Genomic DNA, 26,251 nt, shown 5'->3' on the forward strand with positions numbered 1-26,251 from the left:
GACTGAGTGTCCCAGCACTGACTCTGTGTATAACAGAACTGAGTGTCCCAGCACTGACTGTGTGTATAAAAGGACTGAGTGTCCCAGCACTGACTGTATGTATAACAGGACTGAGTGTCCATGCACTGACTGTGTGTATAACAGGACTGAGTGTCCCATCATTGATTGTGTGTATAACAGGACTGAGTGTCCCAGCACTGACTGTGTGTTTAACAGGACTGAGTGTCCCAGCACTGACTGTGTGTATAACAGGACTGAGTGTCCCAGCACTGACTCTGTGTATAACAGAACTGAGTGTCCCAGCACTGACTGTGTGTATAACAGGACTGAGTGTCCCAGCACTGACTGTATGTATAACAGGACTGAGTGTCCATGCACTGACTGTGTGTATAACAGGACTGAGTGTCCCAGCATTGATTGTGTGTATAACAGGACTGAATGTCCCAGCATTGATTGTGTGTATAACAGGACTGAGTGTCCCAGCACTGACTGTGTGTTTAACAGGACTGAGTGTCCATGCACTGACTGTGTGTATAACAGGACTGAGTGTCCCAGCACTGACTGTGTATATAACAGGACTGAGTGTCCCAGCATTGACTGCGTGTATAACAGAACTGAGTGTCCCAGCACTGACTGTGTTGATAGCAGAACAGGGTGTCCCAGCACTGAATGTGTGTATAACAGGACAGAGTGTTTCAGCACTGACTGTGTGTATAACAGGACTGAGTGTCCCAGCACTGACTGTGCGGAGAACAGGATTGAGTGTCCCAGCACTGAATCTGTGTATAACAGAACTGAGTGTCCCAACACTGAATGTGTGTAGAACAGGACTGAGTGTCCCAGCACTGATTGTATGTATAACAGGACTGAGCGTTTCAACGCTGACTGTGTGTATAACAGGACAGAGTGTCCCAGCACTGACTGTATGGAAAAAGGACTGACTGTCCCAGCACTGACTGTGTGTATAACAGAACTGAGTGTCCCAGCAATGACTGTGTTGATAGCAGGACAGGGTGTCCCAGCACTGACTGTGCGTATAACAGGACAGGGTGTCCCAGCACTGAATGTGTGTATAACAGGATTGAGTGTCCCAGCACTGACTGTGCGTATAACAAGATTGATTGTCCCAGCACTGACTGTGTGTATAACAGGACTGAGTGTCCCAGCATTGATTGTGTGGACAACAGGACTGAATGTCCCAGCACTGACTGTGTGTATAACAGAACAAAAAAGGAAAAAAAAACTGCAAATACAATAATCTGAATTTAAAACAGAAATGTCTAAACTCACATAAGGCTGATGGTCTGGGTCCTCGCGCCACTATTAGTCTTATCTACCTGGGGCATAGGATGAGCAGAATGCTTGACTATAACTTTTTTAATGCAGATGGTGCTGGACCAGCGAGGTAGGCAATGGAGCCTGATTGTATCAGCAAATTCCAGAGAGTTGGCGAAGTACCTGACAGCGATACGTTAGGATGCGACAGCCACGAAATTTCAAATTATTTTGGTACATGTGCACTGGTTTTTATTGATTGCTGTACCTGGACACCTAAACCCCTTTGCTCCTCTACAGTCCCTAGTTTCTCACCATTAAGAAAAGTCTCCTATTTCTCACTTGGTGCCAAGTGAATGTACAGAAGGCCGGTGTTTATGCTCTGCATGAGCCTCCTGTCACCCTTCTTCATCTAACCCTAACAGCATATCTTTCTATTCCTTGGGATATGACAGCCTCGAAATTGGGATCTTCAATGTTATTTTTGATACATGTGCACTAGATTTCCAAACTTCGCCAGTAAAAGTAATGGACTTTTATTGTTTGGTGTACCGAGACACCAAAGCCCCTTTGCTCCTCGACAGTCCCAATAGATGCTCTTTGTATTACTCCCCGCATCTTTACAGTCTGGCAGTGTTTACTCTCTTCACTGTCCAATAACAACAGAGACGGCGAGACTGGAATTTTTTTTGTATTTCAAAATATAGTTTATTTCATAAAATTTATGGATGCACACAGTTCAATCTAAATATCAGTTACAATTCAAAATAATCAATACAGATTGTGCACACGACGATTCCATTTTTACAATTCAACACACAGTATATATTTTCTCGGACATGATGTACAATACAAGGTGAAATAGCCTTACACAGTGGCCTTTCCCCATAGAGCCTTTGCCTGGGCCGCACCTCGCTTCAGTGTGTCCCACTGCTGTCGGGGGTGAACCCCTCTTCGACTCCATGGTATAGGGATCCTGTCTAGATGGAGGGGGGTGATCACCTTTTGCCCGAATACATGGATCCATTCGCCCACATTCATGTTAGTGTTTGGCAAACACTGTCTGATGTCTTTCACACACCTGTAGAAGCTTGGGGTCAGAGACGTAGGGGGTAATTTCACCTTCACTGCTTGGGCGGTAAACTGACGGAGCAGAAATTAAAATCGGGCCGGTTCTTTCAGCGGGGGGACGGGGGGGGGGGTGATCCGCTCCACCAGTTCAGCCCCCCGCGATGGTGAAAATTTCCCTCCACGTGTTGTGAACCGGTGCAGTTTGAGACAATGGACCAACTTGTGGGCTTCGAAGATTGATATTAGGGCGGAGGTCAGGAAAGGTGTGGCCGATTTTAAGTATCCCCGCCTGGCGGAAATGGGGTGGTAGAGGCGAGTAAATGGTGTCAGGTCACTTACCGCCCCTTTAACGTTGGAGTTCCTGCCTCCACCATCGTGGGTCGGGTCCTGAGAAGAGCGGCCGGAGCAACACCCACCTGTTTCCGGGTCAGACCACGTGTAATATGTAAATCAGGGTATTATGACGTATCTGGGACAGTATTTAAATTTGGTGACGAATGGGAGGAGGAGCCGCCCTATCGATGGGCATTGAGTGATCCAGAACACTGAGAAGTTTATTGTTAACTTATATTTTTTGGAGTAAGGATGAGCCGGAGAGCTTTCCCTTGGCCTGCTGAGGCCGTGAGAAATCTCCCGGCCCCTGATCGTCTCAGAAATGTATCAGGAGGTTTCCTCATAGATCTGTGTAACCAGGCCCAGCCTCATGTCCCATTAAACTCCCTGCAGTGAGTAAACATTGCTGAACAGCAGCTCACAGAGGAAACGATCTCCGGAACTCCCCACTGGAATTTGAAATTACATTAATATTTTACCAGTCAGTAACGGTCCGGGTGTTGGTCCATTATTATTCTGTTCTGGTCAAAACAAATGTCCCAATGAACAGGACGCTGTCTGACCCTGACAGCTCACCCTCAGTCCATCCCACCGGGCAGTCTGTATGATGGGAAATAATCATCAATCGAAAAGGAGGATTTGATTTTATTCATTTCAGGATTAAACATTTAATATTGAAATCATATTATTTCCAGACTAATAACAGCAAATAATTTCATGTTAGAATCACATCTTGTATCATTTCACAAACACCGCATTTGTCGGGTAAAATATAATTCCTGTCTGCTTTTTTCCAAATTTATTTCAAGTATTCGATTGATATCAGTTACTTTAGTGAACTCATTGATGTCAATAGATAGTAAAATCAGGCGCGGTGAATAACGGGCGCCCGATCCGCTACCGCCCGTCTTAGGCCACCGCCAAACGTGAAACTCTAATTGACTCTAATTAACTTTTTATTTAATTTCGGATGGAAAGACTTCAGACGTTTCTATGATTTAACTAATGTAACAATTAGATTCAGTGGGTATTTCACCCCGTTCTTCAGCTCCTCTCTGAATTTAGTCTGGGTCACAGCATAAATACACGTGTTGGTGCAGGAACTGAGAAGTTGAAGCATGAATCCGGCTGACTCAATGTCACTGACCGTATAGAACTGGGCGTCTGTTATACGCAGAGAGATAACATAAAAAACTCCAGTGCTCCATAACAATATAAAACTGCCTGATATACTGAAGAGTAAAATGATCGATTTCCTTCGGTTCTCCATCTCTGGGTCCTTGTGATTCTCTCCATTGCTGCGGCCCCGGAGTCCCCTGCGGACTCTACTGGCCGCTAAAATGTGCCTGGCGGTGAGAACATTGAAAAGCAAAATCAGAATGAATGGGAGACAAGGCATTAACACAAGATTAAACAAGTCAAAAGCTGCCCATGCGGGTGAAGTGAAAAAGGTCGGTTTAAAGACACAACCCCGGGGTATATTGTCCATTATATATTCCGGGTCAAATACGAAGTACCAGGGAATGTTCAGTAAACAGCTCAGCGCACTCACCACCCCGATAACAACAGCCGCCGTTTTCTCGGTGCAATATTTTGTTTTCAGCTTCTGACAACAAATGGCCACAAATCGATCAAAGGTGAAAGCGACAGTGAACCAGACAGAGGCCGCCGTGTTAATTAAACTCAGTATTTCAATGAGACGACACACGGGGGTAATGTTCAAGAATGAAACTGGGAAATAAATCTCAACAATGCGCCACATTATGACATCAGTGATAACGACCAGGAGATCGGCCGCCGCCATTCCCACCAGGTAGCGAGTGATACATTTGGAGAGTCCGCACTTTCCTCGGGACAGGATCACAATCGCCACCAAGTTAACTGTAAGAGAGAGAAACGGAAGGAGAGAAATTACTGATCAGACCTGGAGACAAGGCGGCAGTGTGACAGGATCTGGTGTAAAATTTCCAGCTTTGTTGCTGCATCAAACGGTGGAAACTGATTCATTAACCTGGGCAGCGCTTTCGGACAGATAAATGTTTTTAAACACAATAATCAATAATGAATTGGGAAATTGATACAGAGAGTGAATAAAGTGAGCACCAGATCCACTGGAAGGGCCGAGTGAGGGGGCAGTGCCAGTGGGGAAGGGAGGAGGGATTTAAACACCGGGATTCCAACAGGTTAAATCCGGATTTGGGCTCCAGATGGACGGGAAAGTGAGCGAGGGACGAGAAGGTGAGGGGACAGGGGGAGGTTTGTTGCTCTGGGTGGAGAGAGCCGACTGGAGCTGGCACAAAACGGGAAAGACCGTGATCCGTGGGGGTGAGTTTGAGGCTTCGGATTGGATTAGAAGAGGCGACTGGAGGCCGAGCGAGCGAGTGCGTTTGGGCGGGAGACCAAGGAAAAGGACATGTATGAGCTGGAGGGGAATCAGTAGCAGATAGTTTGGGAAAGCGAATGAACTGAGGGAACGGATGAGGAAATGGAGGATTCGATGCCGTGGGAGGAGAGGCTGGGATTCACAGGGAGAGACTGCAGGAGGGTGTTGGAGGAAATCTAATCTAAAGGTCCAGCTCACACAATCCAATTAATGAATTCAACCATTAATTTCTTTGGTTATTGGTGTCAATGAACTGTTCGTTGGTTACATAATGTGTTCAATAAATTTACTTTGCATATTCAACTAAAATTACATTAAAACACAATCATTGAATTCGCCTCGTTCTTTATTGAATAAAACTGACACATAGCTTCTGGAATACAATATCCCCATAATTCAAAGCGATAAAGAAATCACTGATCCTATTCTTTAAATACATTTCAATTATGTTTATGAATTCAATCAGTAAACAAGTAAAAGGAACATTCACATAAACAGAACTAGGAGCTGATAGTGATAAACACACCCGGAGAGAGTACAATAAAACTCTCACAATCTGACAACATCCTGATAAAAAATTCAAGTCAGATTTCCACTTCATAATTGTACTGGAAGTTTCAGCAGTTCATTCCGATGAATTATTCACACCGCTGCTGCTCTCTCTCTCTCCCCTCTTTCTCCTTCTCTGACTGTGTATCTCTCTCCTTGTCTCTCTTTTTCTATTGTTCCTTCTCCCCCTATCTCTCGTTTTCCTGCTCAGTTTCTTTCTCAATCGCTCCTCTCTATTTCTCCGCACTCTCTCTACTCTCTTCCTCAATGCCCCTTTTCACATCCGAGTAAATCCGAACATCCTGCGCCTGCTTTCCCTTCACCAGCCCCGTGTTCAAACGATTTTGTTCTTAGTGTCAGTTTGTTAAATGGTGAAGCCTCTGTGAACAGTTTAATGTTTCTACAGATCATTCAAATCTCCACCTGTTCACCTGCACTGTTCACTTCACCTACAATGCATGGAATAAACAGAATTGAAACCCTCTTCCAGACACACCTCACAATGATTGAAATTCCTTCTCCTGTAATTATAAAGTACAGCGTTAGATGGCGGCATTGTTCAATGAACAAAACGCCGACATCACCGCTGCCACTTATAATCCACGGATAAATAGAAAGGCTCCTGATTCCAACAGATAAAGTGCAAACTGATACAACATAACCTCAAAACATTGCATTTTACAGTGAATTCATCGACAGTGAAGCAGAGAATGAGATGTGAAAGAATCAGCAACAAACTCAGTTCAGTAGCCAGACATCTGAAGCGGTGTCAGATACACACACAATGAAATTATCTTTCATAACAGTGATAACCAATAATACATTGAAATCCCTGTTAAACCGTACCATGTTATCGGGGAGGGAGGACATTGCGCCGCCTCCTTGTGACACCGTGACCGTGAGCTGTCTCATTATCAATCACTGAAAACACATTGATGACAAAATATTCCAGGACAGGTTAGTTCCACAACATGAAACTGTGAACAACCCCTGATGGTCTGAGACCAGCTCTTAGCCCAGACACCTGATTCCAATACAGTCAGTACAGAGAATAATCCAGTAACAATGCCAGGGTTGGATATACAAGATCATAAGGCATACAATGCAGCTGCTATAAGACAACAATAGCAGAGACTTAGGACAATCGATCAACTGATAGAACAGAACAGTCCACTGTGTAATACACGATGGGAGAAAAATAATGCCAAGTACAGCAGCAGAGTTAATACCGATTTAGACCTTGAACAGCTGAGATAATGGCTTACCTGGAACTCCAACGGCTGCAAGGACAGGATAATAAATACATTCTATCTGATACATTATTGAATATCCCATTTCTGTGAGAAGCAGTAATGTCTGTTGGCCTGGAAACCGCAGCTCCGGCAGGCACTCTGTGTGGATTCATTACAGCGATCCCTGATTTATACAGGGGGTAAATCTCCACTGACACGGTTATACCCCTGATCATTGCTATTAGTTACAGTCATTTGAACAAACAAATTTCTTCAGCAGCTTTGCCCAAATGTAAGTGATGACGTGGATATATCACAAACATCTCAAAGTTCAGAACCTTGTCTTAATGAGACCTCTCTCAGGAATAAAGTTAAAAGCTGTGCTCAGAAAGGACTGGTCCAACAATGAGCGGCTCCATTTACTGTTTTCATATAATTGTATTGACCATGTTCACTCCTGCCGATTCAATTATAAATTTTACAGATTTCTCCACAATGTGCATTGAATCCAGGGACACAAGTAAACCCGTTTCACTCTGTTCCTGCAGTTTCCCAGTTAAAGTATGAATTTTGAGTCTCTGACACGAAGACAGTCTCTAAAAGGGACCCCATCCTTTCAGGCAGTGCTTAACAACCCTCTGTGTAAAAAATATGCTCCACATTTCCCCTCTATTCTTTTGGCAATTATTTTAAACCTATTACCTCTGATTACCAATCCAGTTGCCAGAGTATTCAGTTTCCACTACTTGCTCTATAAAAAACCCTCATTATTTTGAACACCACTCATGGTCTCCCCTTAACCTTCTCTGATCTAAGGAGGACAATCCCAGCTTCTCCAATCCCTCCACATAACTGAAGTCACTCATCCCTGGCATCACCCAGGTAAGTCTCCTCTGTACCGTCTCCAAGGCCTTTACATCCTTCTTAAAGTGTGATGCTCAGTGCTGTACACAATACTCCAGCTGAGGCCTAACCAGTCTTTTTGTGAAGGTTTCACATGACTTCCCTATTTGTGTATTCAATGCCCCTATGTTCAAACCCGTGTATCCCATACGCTTGCTTAACCACCTTATCAACTGGCCCTGCCACTTTCAAAGATTTGTGAATATGCACCCCCAGGTCCGACTGCTCTTCCACCGCCCTCAAAACAGTACATTGAGTTACATCGAAACCACAGCACAGAAACAGGCCATTCGGCCCAATTGGTTTATGCCAGCTTTTATGCTCCACACGAGCCTCTTCCCTCCCTACTTCATCTAACCCTTTCAGGACACCCTATTTCTTTCTCCCTCTTGTGCTTATGTGGCTTCCCTTTAAATGCATCTACGTTATTTGTCTCAACTACTCCCTGTGGTAGCGCGTTCCACGTTCTAACCACTCTTTGGGTAAAGACGTTTCACCTGAATTCCTGGATTGATTAGAGACTATCTTATATTTATGACCTCTAATTTTCGTCTCCCTCATCATCTTAATGACCTCTATCAGGTCACCCCTCGTCTTCTCTTTTCTACAGAAAAGAGATCCATCCTGTTCAGCCTTTCTTGATAAGGATAACCTCTCAGTTATGGCATCATCCTTGTGAATCTTTTTTGCACCATCTCCAATGCCTTTATATCCTTCCTATAATATGGTGACCAGACTGTGCACAATGCTCCAAGTGTAGCCTAACCAAGGCTTCATACAGGTTTAACGTAACTTATTTGCTTATCAATTCTATTTCTCTAGAATTGAATCCCAGTGCTTGATTTGCCTTTTTTTAACCTGCGTCGCTACTTTTCGTGATTTGTGTATTTGTGCCCCAAGATTTTATTAAAATTTCAAAGTATACTTCATTTCTTAAAATTTAAGGATATACACATTTCAATGTAAATCACAATTACCGTTCAAAACAATACAGATCGTTCACACAATGACCTCATTATTATAATTCAAATCACAGTACATATCTTCGAATACATGCTGTACAATACAATGTGAAATGGCCTTATACAGTGGCCTTTCCCCATAGAGCATTTATGTAGGCCGCACCTCATTTCATTACATCCCTCAGCACGTACTCCTGGAACTTGGAGTGTGCCAGTCGGCAACACTCGATCATGGACAGCTCCTTCAGCTGGAAGACCAGCAGTTTTCGGGCGGACCAAAGGGCCAACTTCACCGACTTGATGGTTTTCCAGAAGCAGTTGATTTCTGTCTTGGTGTGCGTCCTGGGGAACTGCCCGGAGAGCACAATGTCCTGTGTTACTGAGGTGTTGGGGATGAACCCGGACAGATAAAAATACATCTGTCTCCACATCTTCTGCACCAAGGGTCAGCCCACCAGGAGATGGACGATGGTCTCCTCCTTGCTGCAGTCTCGAGGGCAGCTCGCGGTGGTTCTGAGATTGCGTGAGTTTTGGAAGGACCGCAGTGGCAGGGCCCTTCTCACCATCATCCAGGCTACATCCTGGCGCCGGTTGGTCAGTTCTGGCAATGAGTCATTCTGCCAAATGGCATCGACCGTCTGGTCGGGGAACTGCTGGATCAGATCCACCCTCTCCTTTACCTGCAGGACTCCCACTGTCTGGCGGCCTTGTGGTCGTCAGGATCCTCTCCACCTGGGACAGGTGGGGTTGGGGGATTACGGTTCAGTTGGCCGAGACGTCTTGCGTCTGCTCGGCCAGCGTGGCCAGACCCAGCCTTCTCAGTGTGGGGGACAGGTAAAAACGCAACACGTAGTGACACTTGGTGTTTGCGTACTGGGGCTCTACACATATCCCCAGGCAGCCACACACAAAGGTGGCAATCAGCATCAGAGTAGTTTTGGGGACAGTCTTCCCCCCTTTATCTGGGGTCTTGGACGTGGTGTCCCTGCGGACAAGTTCTGCCTTGAACCTCGAGACAAAGTGCAAGATAGCTCGGGTGACTGTGACGGCGGATCAGCGGGGTATGGGCCACACCCTGGCCACGTGGAGCAAAACTGCGAGTACCTCACACCTTATCACCAGATCCCTGCCGGTTATGGAGAGGGAGAGCCCCACCTCCATAACAAGCTTCAGTTTGGACTTGGCGACCCGCTCTCCCCGTTTCATGGTGCAGGCCAGGGACCCCCCGAACCACATGCCCAGCACCTTCATATAGTCGAACCTAACAGTGAAGGGGACAAAGGACTTGGCCTCCAATTGCCAAATAACATGGCCTCGCTTTTATTTCGGTTCACTCTAGACCCCGAGGGCAGCTCGAAACGGTCGCAGATGCCCATCAGTCTGTGAACCGACCGCTGATCAGAGCAGAAGACGGTGACGTCGTCCATGTAGCGGAAACCTTTAACCTGAGAGCCTCCACTGCCTGGGATCGTCACCAACCCCACCCCCCCCCCCCTCCCCCATGCCTGCGACCTTCCTGATGGATGCAGCAAACGGATCGATACAACACACAAACAAGACCACAGAGAGAAACAGCCCTGCCTGACTCCAGATGTGAATGGAAAGCTCTCGGACTCCCAACCATTGATTAGCACTGCGCTATAGATTTCCGTGTAGAGCGGTCGGATCCAATCGCAGATTGCCTCCTCAAACTACATTTTAAAGAGCACGTCCATCATGTACATGTGGGATATTCAGTCGAAGTCCTTCTGCTGGTCCAGGCTGATGAGCCAGGTGTTCACCCCGCATCCTGCACGTAGGCGATCGTATCACTGAGTCGTGCCAGGCTATCAGGCATCTTCCTGCCAGGTACAGTACAGGTTTGATCCGGGTGGATCAGCAGCTCCAGAGCAGAGCCGGTTGGGAGGACCTCAGACAGAATCTTGTAGTCAACATTTAGCATGGAAACGGGTGCCTAATTTCTGATTTCTTCCCTCTCGCCCTTCCGCTTGTAGATGAGGATGATGATGCCTTTCCTCATGGACTCTGACATGTTGCCTGTCAGAAGCATACCCCCGGACACTTCCACTTCTTTGAAACTGGTAATAATCTACCACCTGGCAGACCCACCTTGGATGGTCTCATAAAATGAGAACAATCAGTTCTTCTTTCCCTGTTTAAAAAAGCATTTTATCTGGGGATATCGCTCAGTGGTGGAGCGCAAGGTCCTGTGTTCAATCCCCAGCATCTCCAAAAAAAGTTTCAACAGAATTACGCACGGAAAGGCGAATCGCGCTTTCTGAGCGCAGCGAGTTCCAACTTCTGAGGCTCCACAAGCATTAAATTGCCCCGGAGCAGGACTTCATCTCACGGTCTCCTCAGCAGCTCAGCTCATCGCCGCCGCCGACTGACTGGAATGTGTGACAGTGCAATGTCGATCGAGCAGTCCCAGCTCTTGTTTGACACTGTGTCATTCATCCATCTCACTTTATGATTCAGAGGTTGGATGTGAACCTCGTCACTGACGATTGGCAATTATATTTTTTTATTTCCGCTGACTTTTTTTTTGGAAAGTTCAAAGTAAAGAGGAGCAGAAACCCCGTGAACTGAAACGGAGCTTGAACATTTGGAGCACGTGTGAGGACTGGGCCTCTCGTTGTCCGGGAGAGACAGAGCGGAAAGCCCACTTTTTTTATTCTAAAGTTGAAGCGTTTTTTCCTGAGGGGATGTAGCTCAGTGGAAGAGCGCATGCTTTGCATGTATGAGGTCCCGGGTTCAATCCCCGACATCTCCATGCGCTTTATGTTTCGAATTTTGAAAAGGCCCTCTTGTCCTCACCTGACCTTCACACACAAGGACAGGAAAGGGTTTCTTCACCTCGAGAAAAACCGAACGCTCTGCACACGATAAAATTCAATGGAAGCACGCACGCGCTTTTGAAATGGCTCCCATCCGGGGCTGGAGAGCGGGCCCAGTAATAATAACGGAGAAAATAGGATCACGAGTCGGACATTCGGCCCTTCGAGCCAGCTCCGCCATTGGATATGATCATGGCTGATTCTCCATCTCAATACCCCATATTCCCGCTCTCTCTCAATACCCCTTGATGCCTTCTGTGTCTGGAAATCCATCTATCGCCTTCTTAAGTAGATTCAGTGACTTGGCCTCCACAGCCTTCCGTGGGACAGAATTCCACAGGTTCACCACACTCTGAGTGAAAAAATAGATTATTCCCAGTTTCACAGATCGGGGAGGAGCAGCGGACAGGCGTTCAGACTACACAGAGGTAGGAATAGGGTGGGAGAGGGGGAGAGTCTCCTTTGGATGTGCTGTCACCATCCTCCCGATTTCAGGGCACATTTTTCGAACGCTCCCGTTATCAGTCACTTTGCTTACGGTTGGACGGGACTAGAAATCCTCAGACACATTGTGGCAGAGGCCGGCAAGAATATTTCAAATCCCTGAGCTTCAGAGGAGGGTAAGGTGAGACACAGACAGCATTGAGGATAATTTCGCTGCAGACGGATGCAGGACTTGCCCCAGGTGTGGTTTTGTGTTTAACGATCACTTCACTGAAAACACCTTGACGGTCTGGGGCTACAGACGGACATGATGGTCAGGAAAAGACCAGTTGGTTCATCAATCCTGCCCCACATGCCTGGAGCATCGTGACCAGACACATCCTACCGACACCACCCGCCCCTCCCACCGGAAACATGTAATCTCCTGGGAGCGGCGACAAACTAGAAACAAATCCAGCGCCAATAAGGAGGGGAAATTCTGGGAAATTCCTCCCCGAATCTCTCAGGCGATCGAATCGAGTTCAGTGGATCACACTGACCATGTGTAGTTTAACTGTAAAACCACTCACCTTCTATGTGATGCGATCTCTGCACCAGTCAAGAACTGGTCCAGATCCATCCAGAAGGCAAAGAGAGAGTCAGCACCCACCACACCAGCCGGCAATGCATTCCAGAGACTCAGTACTCTCTGGGAAAAGAAGAACCGCCTAACATCCAGACTATTCCGACCTCTGTGTAGTCTGAACGCCTGTCCGCTGCTCCTCCCCAATCTGTGAAACTGGAAATAATCTATTTCTTCACTCAGAGGGTGGTGAACCTGTGGAATTCTCGACCACAGAAGGCTGTGGAGGCCAAGTCACTGAATATATTTAAGAAAGAGATTTCTACACACAGAAGGCATCAAGTGGTATGGGGAGGGAGCGGGAATATGGAATTGAGATGGAGGATCAGCCATGATCATATATAATGGCGGAGCAGGCTCGAAGGGCCGAATGGTCATCCTATTTTCTCTGTTATTATTCCTGGGCATGCTCTCCAGCACTGGGATGGGAGCCATTTCAAAGGCGCGTGCGTGTTTCCATTGAATTTTATCGTGTGCAGAGCGTTCGGTTTTTCTCGAGGTGAAGAAACCCTTTCCTGTCCTTGTGTGTGAAGGTGAGGTGAGGACAAGAGGGTCTTTTCAAAATTCGAAACAAAAAGCGTTTGGAGATACCGGGGATTGAACCCGGGACCTCATACATGCAAAGCATGCGCTCTCCCACTGAGCTACATCCCCACGCAAAAAAGCCCTCCACTTTCGAATAAAAAGTGGACTTTCCGCTCTGTCTCTCCCGGACAACGCGATGCCCAGTCGTTCCACGTGCTCACAGTGTTCAACCTCTGCTTCAGTTCACGGGGTTTCTCCTCCTCTTTACTTCGAACTTTCCAAAAAAAAAGTCAGCGGAAATAAAAAAATACAATTGCCAATAGTCAGTGACGAGGCTGACATCCAACCTCTGAATCATAAAGTGAGATGGATGAATGACACAACGTCAAACAAGAGCTGGGACTGCTCGCTCGACATTGCACCGTCACACATTCCAGTCATGTCGGCGGCTGCTGTGAGCTGAGCTGCTGAGGGGACCGTGAGATGAAGTCCTGCTCCGAGACAATTTAATGCTTGTGGAGCCTCAGAAGTTGGAACTCGCTGCGCTCAGAAAGCGCGATACGCCTTACCGTGCGGGCTTCTGATGAAAAATGTTGCTGGAGATGCTGGGGATTAAACCCACTTTCTCATACATGCAGAAGCATACGCTCCACCACTGAGCAACATCCCCAAATGAAAATTCAGTCTAACCAGGGAAAGAAGAGCTGATTGTTCTCATTTTATGAGACCACCCAAGGTGGGTCTGCCACGTGAGAAGAAAGGGTGGGAGAGGGGGAGAGACTCCTTTGGCTGTGCTGTAACCATCCTCCCGATTTCAGGGCACATTTTTCGAACGCTCCCGTTATCAGTCACTTTGCTTACGGTTGGACAGGACTGGAAATGCTCAGGCACATTGTGGTAGAGGCCGGCAAAAATATTTCGAGTCCCTGAGCTTGAGAGGAGGGTAAGGTGAGGCACAGAGAGCATTGAGGATAATTTCACTATAGACGGATGCAGGACTTGCCCCAGGTGTGGTTTTGTGTTTAACGATCACTTCACTGAAAACATCTTGACGATCTGGGGTTACAAACGGATATAATGGTCAGGAAAAGACCAGTTGGTTCATCAATCCTGCCCCACATGCCTGGAGCATCGTGACCAGACACTTCCTACCGACACCACCCGCCCCACCCACCGGAAACATGAAATCTCCTGGGCGCGGCGACAAACTAGAAACAAATCCAGCGCCAATAAGGAGGGGAAATTCTGGGAAATTCCTCCCCGACTCCCTCAGGCGATCGAATCGAGTTCAGTGGATCACACTGATCATGCGTGGGTTAACTGTAAAACCACTCACCTTCTATATGATGCGATCTCCGCCTCAGTCAAGAACTGGTCCAGATCCATCCAGAAGGCAAAGAGAGAGTCAGCACCCACCACACCAGCCGGCAATGCATTCCAGAGACTCAGTACTCTCTGGGAAATGAAGAACCGCCTCACATCCAGACTATTCCTACCTCTGTGTAGTCTGAACGCCTGTCCGCTGCTCCTCCCCGATCTGTGAAACTGGGAATAATCTGTTTCTTCACTCAGAGGGTGGTGAACCTGTGGAATTCTCGACCACAGAAGGCTGTGGAGGCCAAGTCACTGAATATATTTCAGAACGACAGATTTCCACACACAGAAGGCATCAAAGAGTATGGAGAGAGAGCGGGAATGTGGAATTGAGAAAGAGGATCAGCCATGATCATATATCACGGCGGAGCAGGCTCGGAGGGCCCAATGGCCGACTCGTGATCCTATTTTCTCTGTTCTTATCACTGGGCCCGCTCTCCAGCCCCGGAATGGGAGCCATTTCAAAGGCGCGTGCGTGCTTCCATTGAATTTTATCGTGTGCAGAGCGTTCGGTTTTCCTCGAGGTGAAGAAACCCTTTCCTGTCCTTGTGTGTGAAGGTGAGGTGAGGACAAGAGGGTCTTTTCAAAATTCGAAATATAAAGTGTTTGGAGATACCGAGGATTGAACCCGGGACCTCATACATGCAAAGCATGCGCTCTACCACTGAGCTACATCCCCACGGGCACAAGCCCTCCACTTTAGAGTAAAAGTGGGCTTTCCGCTCTGTCTCTCCCGGACAATGCGATGCCCAGTCGTTCCACGTGCTCACCATGTTCAACCTCTGCTTCAGTTCACGGGGTTTCTGCTCCTCTTTACTTTGAACCTTCCAAAAAAAAAGTCAGCGGAATTTAAAAAAATACAATTGCCAATAGTCAGTGACGAGGCTGACATCCAACCTCTGAATCATAAAGTGAGATGGATGAATAACACAGTGTCAAACAAGAGCTGGGACTGCTCGCTCGACATTGCACCGTCACACATTCCGGTCAGTCGGCGGCTGCTGTGAGCTGAGCTGCTGAGGGGACCGTGAGATGAATTCCTGCGACGGGACAATTGTGGAGCCTCAGAAGTTGGAACTTGCTGCGCTCAGAAAGCGCGATTCGCCTTTCTGTGCGGAATTCTGATGAAAAAAGATTTTTTGGAGATTGAACCCAGGACCTCATACATGCGAAGCATGCGCTCTACCACTGAGCTACATCCCCATATGCAATAAATAGCTAACCAAGGAAAGAAGAACTGACCGTTCTCATTTTCTGAGCCCGTCCAAGGTGGATCTGCCACGTGATAGATTATTTGCAGTTTCAAAGATTGGGGCGGAGCACGGGACAGGCGTTTAGACGACACAGAGGTAAGAATAGGCTGGATGTTAGTCGGATCTTCATTTCCCAGAGAGTAGTGAGTCTCTGGAATGCATCAGCTCTTCTTTCCCTGGTTAGTCTGGTTTCTTGTGTGGGGTTGTAGCTCAGTGGTAGAGCGCATGCTTCGCATGTATGAGGTCCTGGGTTCAATCCCCGGCATCTCCAAAAATATTTTTCATCAGAATTACGCACGGAAAGGCGAATCGCGCTTTCGAAGCGCAGCGAGTTCCAACTTTTGAGGCTCCACAAGCATTAAATTATCCCGGAGCAGGACTTCATCTCACGGTCCCCTCAGCAGCTCAGCTCATAGCAGCCGCCGACTGACTGGAATGTGTGACAGTGCAATGTCGAGCGAGCATTCCCAGCTCTTGTTTGACGCTGTGTCATTCATCCATCTCACTTTATGATTCAGAATTTGGATGTGAACCTCGTCACTGAGTAGTGGCAATTATATATATTTTTTATTTCCGCTGACATTGTTTTTGGAAAGTTCAAAGTAAAGAGGAGCAGAAACCCCGTGAACTGAAGCAGAGGTTGAACATTGTGAGCACGTGTGACGACTGGGCATCGCGTTGTCCGGGAGAGACAGAGCGGGAAGCCCACTTTTGTTATTCTAAATTTGAAGTAGTTGTGGGTAGGGGATGTAGCTCAGTGGAAGAGCGCATGCTTTGCATGTATGAGGTCCCGGGTTCAATCCCCGGCATCTCCAAACGCTTTATGTTTCGAATTTTGAAAAGACCCTCTTGTCCTCACCTCACCTTCACACACAAGGACAGGAAAGGGTTTCTTCACCTCGAGAAAAACCGAACGCTCTGCACACGATAAAATTCAATGGAAGCACGCACGCGCCTTTGAAATGGCTCCCATCCCGGGGCTGGAGAGCGAGCCCAGAAATAATAACAGAGAAAATAGGATCACGAGTCGGCCATTGGGCCCTTCGAGCCTGCTCCGCCATTATATATGATCATGGCTGATCCTCTATCTCAATACCACATTTCCGCTCTCTCTCCATACGCTTTGTTGCCTTCTGTGTGTACAAATCTGTCTTTCTTAAATATATTCAGTGACTTGGCCTCCACAGTATCCTATGGTAGAGAATTCTACAGGTTCACCACCCTCTGAGTGAAGAAATAGATTATTCCCAGTTTCACAGATCGGGGAGGAGCAGCGGACAGGCGTTCAGACTACACAGAGGTAGGAATAGGCTGGATGTTAGGCGGTTCTTCTTTTCCCAGAGAGTACTGAGTCTCTGGAATGCATTGCCGGCTGGTGTGGTGGGTGCTGACTCTCTCTTTGCCTGCTGGATGGATCTTGACCAGTACTTGACTGAGGCAGAGATCGCATCATATAGAAGGTGAGTGGTTTTACAGTTAACCTCCACATGGTCAGTGTGATCCACTGAACTCGATTCGATCGCCGGAGGGATTCGGGGAGGAATTTCCCAGAATTTCCCCTCCTTATTGGCGCTGGATTTGTTTCTGGTTTGTCGCCGCTCCCAGGAGATTACATGTTTCCGGTGGGAGGGGCGGGTGGTGTCGGTAGGGAGTGTCTGGTCACGATGCTCCATGCATGTGGGGCAGGATTGATGAACCAACTGGTCTTTTCCTGACCATCATGTCCGTCTGTAACCTCAGCTGGTCAAGGTGTTTTCAGTGAAGTGATCTTTAAACACAAAACCACACCAGGGGCAAGTCCTGCATCCGTCTGCAGTGAAATTATACTCAATTCTGTCTGTATCTCACCTTACCCTCCTCTGAAGCTCAGGGACTCGACGTATTCTTGCCGAACTCTGCCACAATGTGCCTGAGGATTTCTAGTCCCGTCCAACCGTAAGCAAAGTGACTGATAACGGGAGCGTTCGAAAAATGTGCCCTGAAATCGGAATGATGGTGACAGCACAGCCAAAGGAGACTCTCCCCCTCTCCCACCCTTTCTTCTCAACGCCCCCTTTCTCATTACTCTGAGTGCCGAGGCCTGGTTTCTTCCGTTCACCCACAATTATATCAGGTCCGCAAACTTCATGTTTAATTGTCTGTTTGGAGCAGAAAAGGAGATGAATTGAAGCCCAAAAAAAATCTTTTGTGGTCACATAAAATGAAGGAGATCAGCTCTTCGTTGGAATGTGCTCCTATCTGGGGATGTAGCTCAGTGGTAGAGCGCGTGCTTTGCATGTATGAGGTCCTGGGTTCAATCCCCAGCATCTCCAAAGCTATTTTCTCACCAGAATTACCCACAGAAAGGCGAATCTTGATTTCGGTGTGCCGCGAATTCCAACCTCTGAGGCTCCACAAGCATCAAATTGCCCCTGAGCAGGATTTCATCTCACGGTCTCCTCAGCAGCTCAGCTCAAAACAGCCACCGACTGATGGGAATGTGTGATGGTGCAATGTCCAGCGAGCAGTTCGAAGAACGGCGACCTGAAACAGAAATGATGGTCGGCACAGCCCGAGGAGACTCTCCTCTCTCCCAGACTTTCTTCGCAACACTCCCTTTCTCATTTCTTTGAGTGACGAGACCTGGTTTCTTCTGTTTCCCCAGCGGGTACGGTAGTATCGTGGTTAGGTTACTGAACTCATAATGTGGCGTCATGAATTCGAATCCCGCCACGGCAGCTGGGGAATTTAACATTAATTAATTAAATAAAATCTGGAATTAAAATACTAGTATCAGGTCCGCATACCTCAAAGCAGCTGAAAAGAGGAAATGCTTTTCAGCACATTAAATCCTCGGATGACCTTCGGAAAGTGAGGCACTCAGTCCTTTTACACTTGGTTAGAGGTCGTTATTATCTGGTGATGGAGCTCAGTGATAGACCGCATGCTTCGCGTGTATGAGGTCTCAGGTTCTATCCCCAAGCACTTTACCTTTTGAATTCTGGTCAGTCGGCGGCTGTTATGAGCTGAGCTGCTGAGGGGACCGTGAGATGAAGTCCTGCTTCGGGACAATTGAATGTTTGTCTCAGAAGTTGGAACTCGCTTCCCTCTGAAAGCACGATTCGTCTTTCTGTTGGACATTCTGGTGAAAATAAATGGTGGAGGTGTTAGATATTGAACCCAGAAATTTATACACGCAAAGCAGGCGCTATACCACTGAGCTGCAACCCCGAATCCAATAGACCTATAACCAAGGGTAGAAGAAATGGGTGTTCACTGTCTTAAGACCACCCAATGATTTACTGGGCTTAAAATCATCTCCTCTTGTGCTCCAAGCAGACAACAGCCACCTAGTCACGTAGCGGACGGTTGGACGGGACGAGAAATTCTCAGGCACATTGCAGCAGAGGCCTGAAAGAATATTTCGAGCCCTTGAGCTTCAGAGGAGAATAACGTGAGACGCAGAGACATTGAGTCTCGTTTCACTAAAGACAGACGCAGGACATGCCGCAGGAGTGGGTTTGTGTGACGATCGCTTCATTGAAAATACCTTGACGAGCTGGGGACGCACACGAACAAACGGAAATGACGGGCAGTAAAAGACCAGCTGGTCCATCAAGCCTGCCCCTCACTCGGGATGGCTGGAGCATCATTACTGACACTTACTCCCCCTCCCCCCGCCCGCAGCCATGGAATCTCCCGGAAGAGGCAAAGATCCTGAGAAAAAATCCTGTGCCTTTAGGGGATAGAATACACTGGAAAATTCATCCCCGATCCCCTCAAGTGATCGAAATCAGTCCAGGAGATCATATGGATCAGAAGCACGTTAATAGTAAATCCTCTTACTTTTTATATGTTGCGACCTCTTCCCCAGCCAAAAACCGGTCCAGTTCCCTGGAGAAGGCAGACAGAGAGTCAGCACCCACTACATCAGCCAGCAACGCATTGCAGAGGTTCACTACTCACTGGGAAAAGAAGAGCCGCCTCTCCACATTCTTCCTACCAAAATGCATCACTTTACACTTCTGTGACTCTATTTCATCTGCCATGTATTTCCCATTTCGCCAGTCTGTCCATATCCTCCTGAAGACTGTTACTATCCTCCACATTATTTACTACTTTTGCGAGCTTTGTGTCATCTGCAAACTTTGAAATGATACCCTCTATATCCAAGTCCAGGATATTAATATATATCATATCGAGCAGTGGTGCTAATAGTGACCCCTGGGGAACACCACTGTATACTTCTTTTCCAGTCTGAAAAAACACCATTCACCATTACTCTCTGCTTTCTGTCTCCTAGTCAATTTTGTATCCGCGCTGCCACTGTCCGTTTAATCCCATGGGTGACTACTGTTAGATCCGTGGGTTAAACTATCGCATCGTTAGATATTGGGCAGTGCAGAACACGAATATCCAGTTCAGATTATATGGGGAATTACTGTCACATCCCTGGGTTATACTGTGTTATTATTAGTTATGTGGCAGTCCAGAAACACGAATGTACAGTTCAGTTTAAAAAGGAATCTGTTGATGCATCCTTGCGTTACACTGTCATATTGTTAGAAAGTGGACAGTGCAGAATATGATTATCTAGTTCAGATTACACGGGGGAACTATAATTACATCCCTGGGTTACACGGTCGTGTTGTGAGATATTGGGTAGTGCAGAAACACGAATATTCAGGCCAGAATAGAGGGGGAGCTATTGTTACATTCGTGGATTGCATTATAGTATTGTGAGGTATTGGAGAGTGCAGAAACATGAATATCCTGTTCAGATTATAAAGAGATATTATTGTTACATTACTGGGCTACACTATCATGTTGTTAGGTATTCGGTAGTGCAGAAACATGAATGTCCAGCTCAGATTATAAGGAGGGAACTATTGTTACAGCCCTGGCTTACACTGTCATATTGTTAGATATTCGACAGTGCAGAAACATGAATATTCAGTTCCAATCATAAGGGGAACTATTGTTACATCCTTGAATTACACGATAATATTGTTAGACATTGGGCAGTGCAGGAACATGAATATCCAGTTTAGATTAGAAGGGGGAACTATTGTTACATCCCTGGGTTACACCGTCATATTGTTAGACACGGGGCAGCACACCGGCCTCCAGGATCATTCAAGCACGTCACAAATCACAATCTAGGAGAAACATGAAGCTTAGAGGATTACAGAACAGGGGCCCATCGTGTCAGTGCCAGCTCATGGTTAAAGCAATTCAAAATGTATGCAATGGCAAACTTTCTCCCAAGTGCCCTTTATCTTCATCAATTTCAAATATGTATTCAATTTTCTCTTAAATGATACAATGGTAAAAATTGCTATTGTACCTTTTCTGGTTATTCCATTCCCGATGGTAAAATATTCCATGCTCCAAAAAATCTCTGCGTGAAGAATTTAAAATTAAACTCTTTCATGATGAGCTGGAATTGTTGACCTCTTGTCACTGATACTAACAACCAGAGGATAAAGTAATTGTCTGTTACTCTATCACTGATCCTCACAACCAGAGGATACAGTAATTCTCTATTACTCTATCACTGATCCTCACGACCACACGATACAGTAATTCCCCATTACTCTATCATTGATCCTCACAACCAGAGGATACAGTAATTCTCTATTACTCTATCACTGATCCTCACAACCAGACCATACAGTAATTCGCTATTACTGTATCACTGATCCTCACAACCAGAGGATACAGTAATTCCCGATTACGTTATCACTGATCCTCACAACCAGAGGATACAGTAATTCTCTATTACTCTATCACTGATCCTCACAACCAGAGGATACAGTAATTCTCTATTACTCTATCACTGATCCTCACAACCAGAGGATACAGTAATTCTCTATTACTCTATCACTGCTCCTCACAACCAGACGATGCAGTAATTCTCTATTTCTCTATCACTGATCCTCTCACCAGAGGATACAGTAATTCTCTATTTCTCTATCACTGATCCTCACACCAGAGGATACAGTAAATCTCTATTGCTCTATCACTGATCCTCACACCAGAGGATACAGTAATTCCCTATTACTCTATCATTGATCCTCACAACCAGAGGATACAATAATTCCCTATTACTCTATCACTGATCCTCACAACCAGGCGATGCAGTAATTCTCTCTTACTCTATCAGTGATGCTCACAACCAGAGGATACAGTAATTCTCTATTACTCTATCGCTGATCCTCACAACCAGGCGATACAGTAATTCTCTGTTACTCTATCACTGATCCTCACACTAGAGGATACATAATTCTCTATTACTCTATCACTGATCCTCACAACCAGAGGATACAGTAATTCTCTATTACTCTATCACTGATCCTCACAACCAGAGGATACAGCAATTCTCTATTACTCTATCACTGATCCTCACAACCAGAGAATACAGTAATTCTCTGTTACTCTATCACTGATCCTCACACTAGAGGATACAGTAATTCTCTATTACTCTATCACTGATCCTCACAACCAGGCGATACAGTAATTCTCTATTACTCTATCACTGATCCTCACAACCAGAGGATACAATCATTCTCTATTACTCTATCAAACAACTTCATGATTCGAAATTTAAGTTTCCTCTCCTCCATTTCCATCGAAAAATTCCCGGAATTTCACGTCTTTCCTCATACAGCTTCCCTTCCCTGGCCTCATTCGAGGCAATGAACATTGTGCTTTCTATGCGTTGAGTGCAGTTTCTATAATGGCCGTCAAAACTGCAGACTGTACTCTGGATCTACGGGCTTTAACCAAAGAGAGTCACTCATAAAGCTGCATCATATTAAGAGAGTAGGAATAAATGGGTCTTTTGAAACAGAGCGCAGGAATAAATGGGTCTTTTTCGGGGTGGCAGGCGGTGACTGGTGATGTGCCCCAGGGATCAGTGCTTAGGCCCCAACTATTCACAATATATATCAATCATTTGGGTGAGGAAACCAAATGTAATATTTCCAAGTTTTCTGACGACACAAAACTTGGTGGGATTGTGAGTTGTGAGGAGGATGCAAAGAGGCTTCAAGGCGAATTAGGCAAGTTGAATGAATGGGCAAATACATGGCAGATGCAGTATAACGTGACGGAAGCAAAAACAGAAAGGCACAGTATTATGTTAATGATGATCAATTGGGAAATGTTGATGTACAAAGGGACATGGGTGTCCTTGTACAACAGTCACTGAAAGCAAACATGCAGGTGCAGCAAGCAGTTCGGAAGGCGAATGGTATGTTGGCCTTCATTACAAGAGGATTTGAGTACAGGATCGAGGATGTCTTACAGCAGTTTTACCCGTCCTTGGTGAGACCACACCTGGAGTATACTGTGCAGTTTTGGTTTCCTTACCTAAGAAAGGATATACTTGCCATAGACGGAGTGCAGAGAAGGTTCACCAGACTGGTTCCTGGGATGGCAGGACCGTCGCATGAGGAGAGATTGGGTGAACTAGGCCTGTATTCACGAGCGTTTCGAAGAATGAGAGGGGATCTCATTGAAAGGTATAAAGTTCTGATTGAATGCAGGGAGGATGTTTCCTCTGGCTGAGGGGTCACAGTCTCAGGATACGGGGTAGGACATTTAGGACTGAGATGAGGAGAAATTTATTCACTCAGAGGCTGGTGAACATGCAGAATTCTCTACCACAGAAGGCTGTGGAGGCCAAGTCACTGAATATATTAAAGAAGGAGCTCGATAGATTTCTAGACACAAAAGGCATCAAGGGGTATGGGGAGAGAGCGGGTATATGGTATTGAGAGAGAGGATCAGCCATGATCATATTGAATGGCGGAGCAGGCTCGAAGGGCCCAATGGCTTACTCCTGCTCCTGTTTTCTATGTTTATATGTTCCTATCAGCCCGAGCCAGAAGTAAACCAGGTTTTACCAAAGAGAGAAAAGACAAATAACTAATAAACCTTCACCCTGGTCACTGTAACTGGTCTCATTATACATAGACGACTCCCTAAAGGCTGCCTCCGCAGTCCATTTGTCCCATTTTTGACAGCCCTGCCTTCAGCGATATCCATGCACTAGAATGCCCTCTATTGCAATGCGATGGTTGTAGATAAACCGAGTTATGTTGTTCGAACAATACAGTGTCCACAAGTAATGGCCAATGTTAATTTATCTCAACAAGTCCGTCTATTATATAAATCTTTTTCTGGTACAAAAATATTAGCCCAGAAATTACATTTGTTCATTCAGTGGACAACTAATGAACACAGTCCAATGAAAGTTAACAACAACTCGCATTCACAGACCGCCTTTAATGTAATAAACATTCCCAGGGGGCTTCACGGAGGGGTGGGTAAAAACGGGCACTAAAGGAATAAGAAGATATCAGGAGGACTGGTGAAAAAACCTTGGTCAAAGAGTGGGTGTAAGGAGGGTGTAAAATGAAGAGAAGCAAATGGACAGACGGAGGGAATAAGGTTGGTTTTTGAAAGTAGAATTTAGTTGTCTGAAGGAATGGCCGCCAATGGTGAGATGAAGAGAGTGGAGGATGGTAAAATATAACAATAACTACTTGTATTTATACAGCGGATTTAACATAGATTAATATCCTAAGGCGATTTACTGAAGTATAATCGGACAAAAATGGACCCCCGGCCAAAGAAGGAGATATTAGGAGGGATAACAAAATCATGAAGCAAGGGATTAGTAATGTTGGTTAAGGGATAAATATTATCCAGGAAAGCAGGATAACTCCCCTGTTCTTTTTCCAATACTTCTGTGGAATCTTTTACATCTACTTGAGAGGGCAGATAGGTTTTCCGTTTAACATGTCCTAAGAAAGTGAACACCTGCGACAGTCCAGTGCTCCCTCAGTGATGCACTGCAATGTCAGCTTGAATTATGTGTTCAAGTCTCTGTGACTGAACTCATAACCTTCTAACTCAGAAGCGAGACTGCTGCCAGTGAACCACGGCTGAAACCTGAAAGGTGGAGAGGGAGATAGAGTGGCATAGAGTGGGAATCCTGGAGCGTGGATATGGCTGAAGGCACGGCTGTCAAAAGTAGGGCAAATGGACTGAGGCTGCACAAGCGGCCACAGGTGGAGGAGCAGAGTCTTTGGCAGGGGCTGCGGGGCTGGATGAGGTTACAGAGATAGGGAGGGGTGAGGCCCCGGTGGATTTAAGTGTATGAAAGAATAAAAATAAACTACAGGATTTGGAGACTGGAAGCCATTGAGGATTTGGATGATTAGTGATGGACTCTCCAATCAAAAAGCGAGGAGAATGGATGAAATCAGTCGAAATGATGTGGAGATTGTGGGGTCAAAGATCATGACTTCCCAATTTTTTACTGGCTGAATTCGTGGCTCATCTAAACAGAATGTCGCTCTGACAACACAAAGAAGTTGGAAGTCCAGCTGAAAACTGGTCCATGTCTGTGGACAATGTCACCAAAGGGCAGCATGTAGATGAGGAAGAGGAGGGAGCCAAGGATTGAACCTTTGGAGACATCAGATATAACGGTGATAGGGTGGGAAGAGAAGCTTCTCCTGGCTATGATCAGAGAGGTGAGTGGAAACAAGCGAGGGATGTCCCACCAAAAGAGGCCAACGATCGATGAATGAGGAGGTGACGGGTGGGTTTCCTGTAGGTGTTGAGGAGAGGGCGGAGATGGGGAGAGGTGGGCCATGGATGAAAATGTGAACTATTGGGCGATCAGGAACTAGGAGTCAGTGAGGGTCAGTGAGGCCGAGCAGGACCTGCTGCTGGTTGGAAGGTGGAGGGTGGCTGGCCGTCAGGAGTGAACTGGAGGAATGGGGTCTGGAGGGGACAGAGGCATTGATGAGGGTTTCAATGACAATTGGCTGAGGAATGAATGAAGGCGGGTGAGGGAAGCGGGTTTACACCGGACCAATTTACTGGAGCCATCAACCAATGTAAAATAAACGGGTAAACATCTGCAGTAAAATAACGGAGAGAGGAATGGCAATAAAGCTCGTTCAGTGTCCAACCCCCAATATCACCCACTGTCATTTCTCGGCTACAATCCTCAACGTGCCCTTTAATTGTCCCTGTGCCAGAGACACAAAATTCATATTTTGACCGAGAATCTGCAGGAACAGTGAAACGGGTCTGTTTGTGCCCCTGGATTCAGTGTACATTCAGAGAAATCGGTAAAATTTATAGATGAATCGTCAGGAGTGAACATGATCAATACAATTATATGAAAACTGTAAATGTAGCCGCTCATTGTTGTTGGACCAATCCTTTCTGAGCACAGCTTTTAACTTTATTCCTGAGAGAGGTCTCATTAAGATAATATTCTGGACATTGAGATGTTTGCGATATATCCACGTCATTATTTACATTGGAGACAAAGCTGCTGATGCAATGTATTTGTTTCGGCGACTGTAAGTAATAGCAATGATCCAGGGTATAACCGTGTCAGTGGAGATTCATCCTCTGTATAAATCAGGGCTTGTTGCAATGTATCAGTTCAGAGTGCCTGCAGGAGCTGCGGTTTTCAGT

At 46.2% G+C, this 26,251-nt stretch overlaps 6 non-coding genes across 6 annotated transcripts; 4 read left to right on the forward strand and 2 right to left on the reverse strand.

Moving 5' to 3' along the window:
- Window positions 1-11,409: 11,409 nt before the first annotated feature.
- Window positions 11,410-11,481, forward strand: trnaa-ugc (transfer RNA alanine (anticodon UGC)). The gene has a single exon. It is a non-coding gene; the product is annotated as a tRNA-Ala (tRNA).
- Window positions 11,482-13,193: 1,712 nt separating this feature from the next.
- On the reverse strand, window positions 13,194-13,265 carry trnaa-ugc (transfer RNA alanine (anticodon UGC)). Its single transcript has one exon. It is a non-coding gene; the product is annotated as a tRNA-Ala (tRNA).
- Window positions 13,266-15,117: 1,852 nt separating this feature from the next.
- On the reverse strand, window positions 15,118-15,189 carry trnaa-ugc (transfer RNA alanine (anticodon UGC)). The gene has a single exon. It is a non-coding gene; the product is annotated as a tRNA-Ala (tRNA).
- Window positions 15,190-15,962: 773 nt separating this feature from the next.
- On the forward strand, window positions 15,963-16,034 carry trnaa-cgc (transfer RNA alanine (anticodon CGC)). Its single transcript has one exon. It is a non-coding gene; the product is annotated as a tRNA-Ala (tRNA).
- Window positions 16,035-16,506: 472 nt separating this feature from the next.
- Window positions 16,507-16,578, forward strand: trnaa-ugc (transfer RNA alanine (anticodon UGC)). The gene has a single exon. It is a non-coding gene; the product is annotated as a tRNA-Ala (tRNA).
- A 1,425-nt stretch (window positions 16,579-18,003) lies between these two features.
- Window positions 18,004-18,075, forward strand: trnaa-ugc (transfer RNA alanine (anticodon UGC)). Its single transcript has one exon. It is a non-coding gene; the product is annotated as a tRNA-Ala (tRNA).
- Window positions 18,076-26,251: the final 8,176 nt, after the last annotated feature.

This window comes from Heptranchias perlo, unplaced genomic scaffold (genome assembly GCF_035084215.1).
Source record: "Heptranchias perlo isolate sHepPer1 unplaced genomic scaffold, sHepPer1.hap1 HAP1_SCAFFOLD_70, whole genome shotgun sequence".
Classification (NCBI taxonomy): Eukaryota; Metazoa; Chordata; class Chondrichthyes; order Hexanchiformes; family Hexanchidae; genus Heptranchias; species Heptranchias perlo.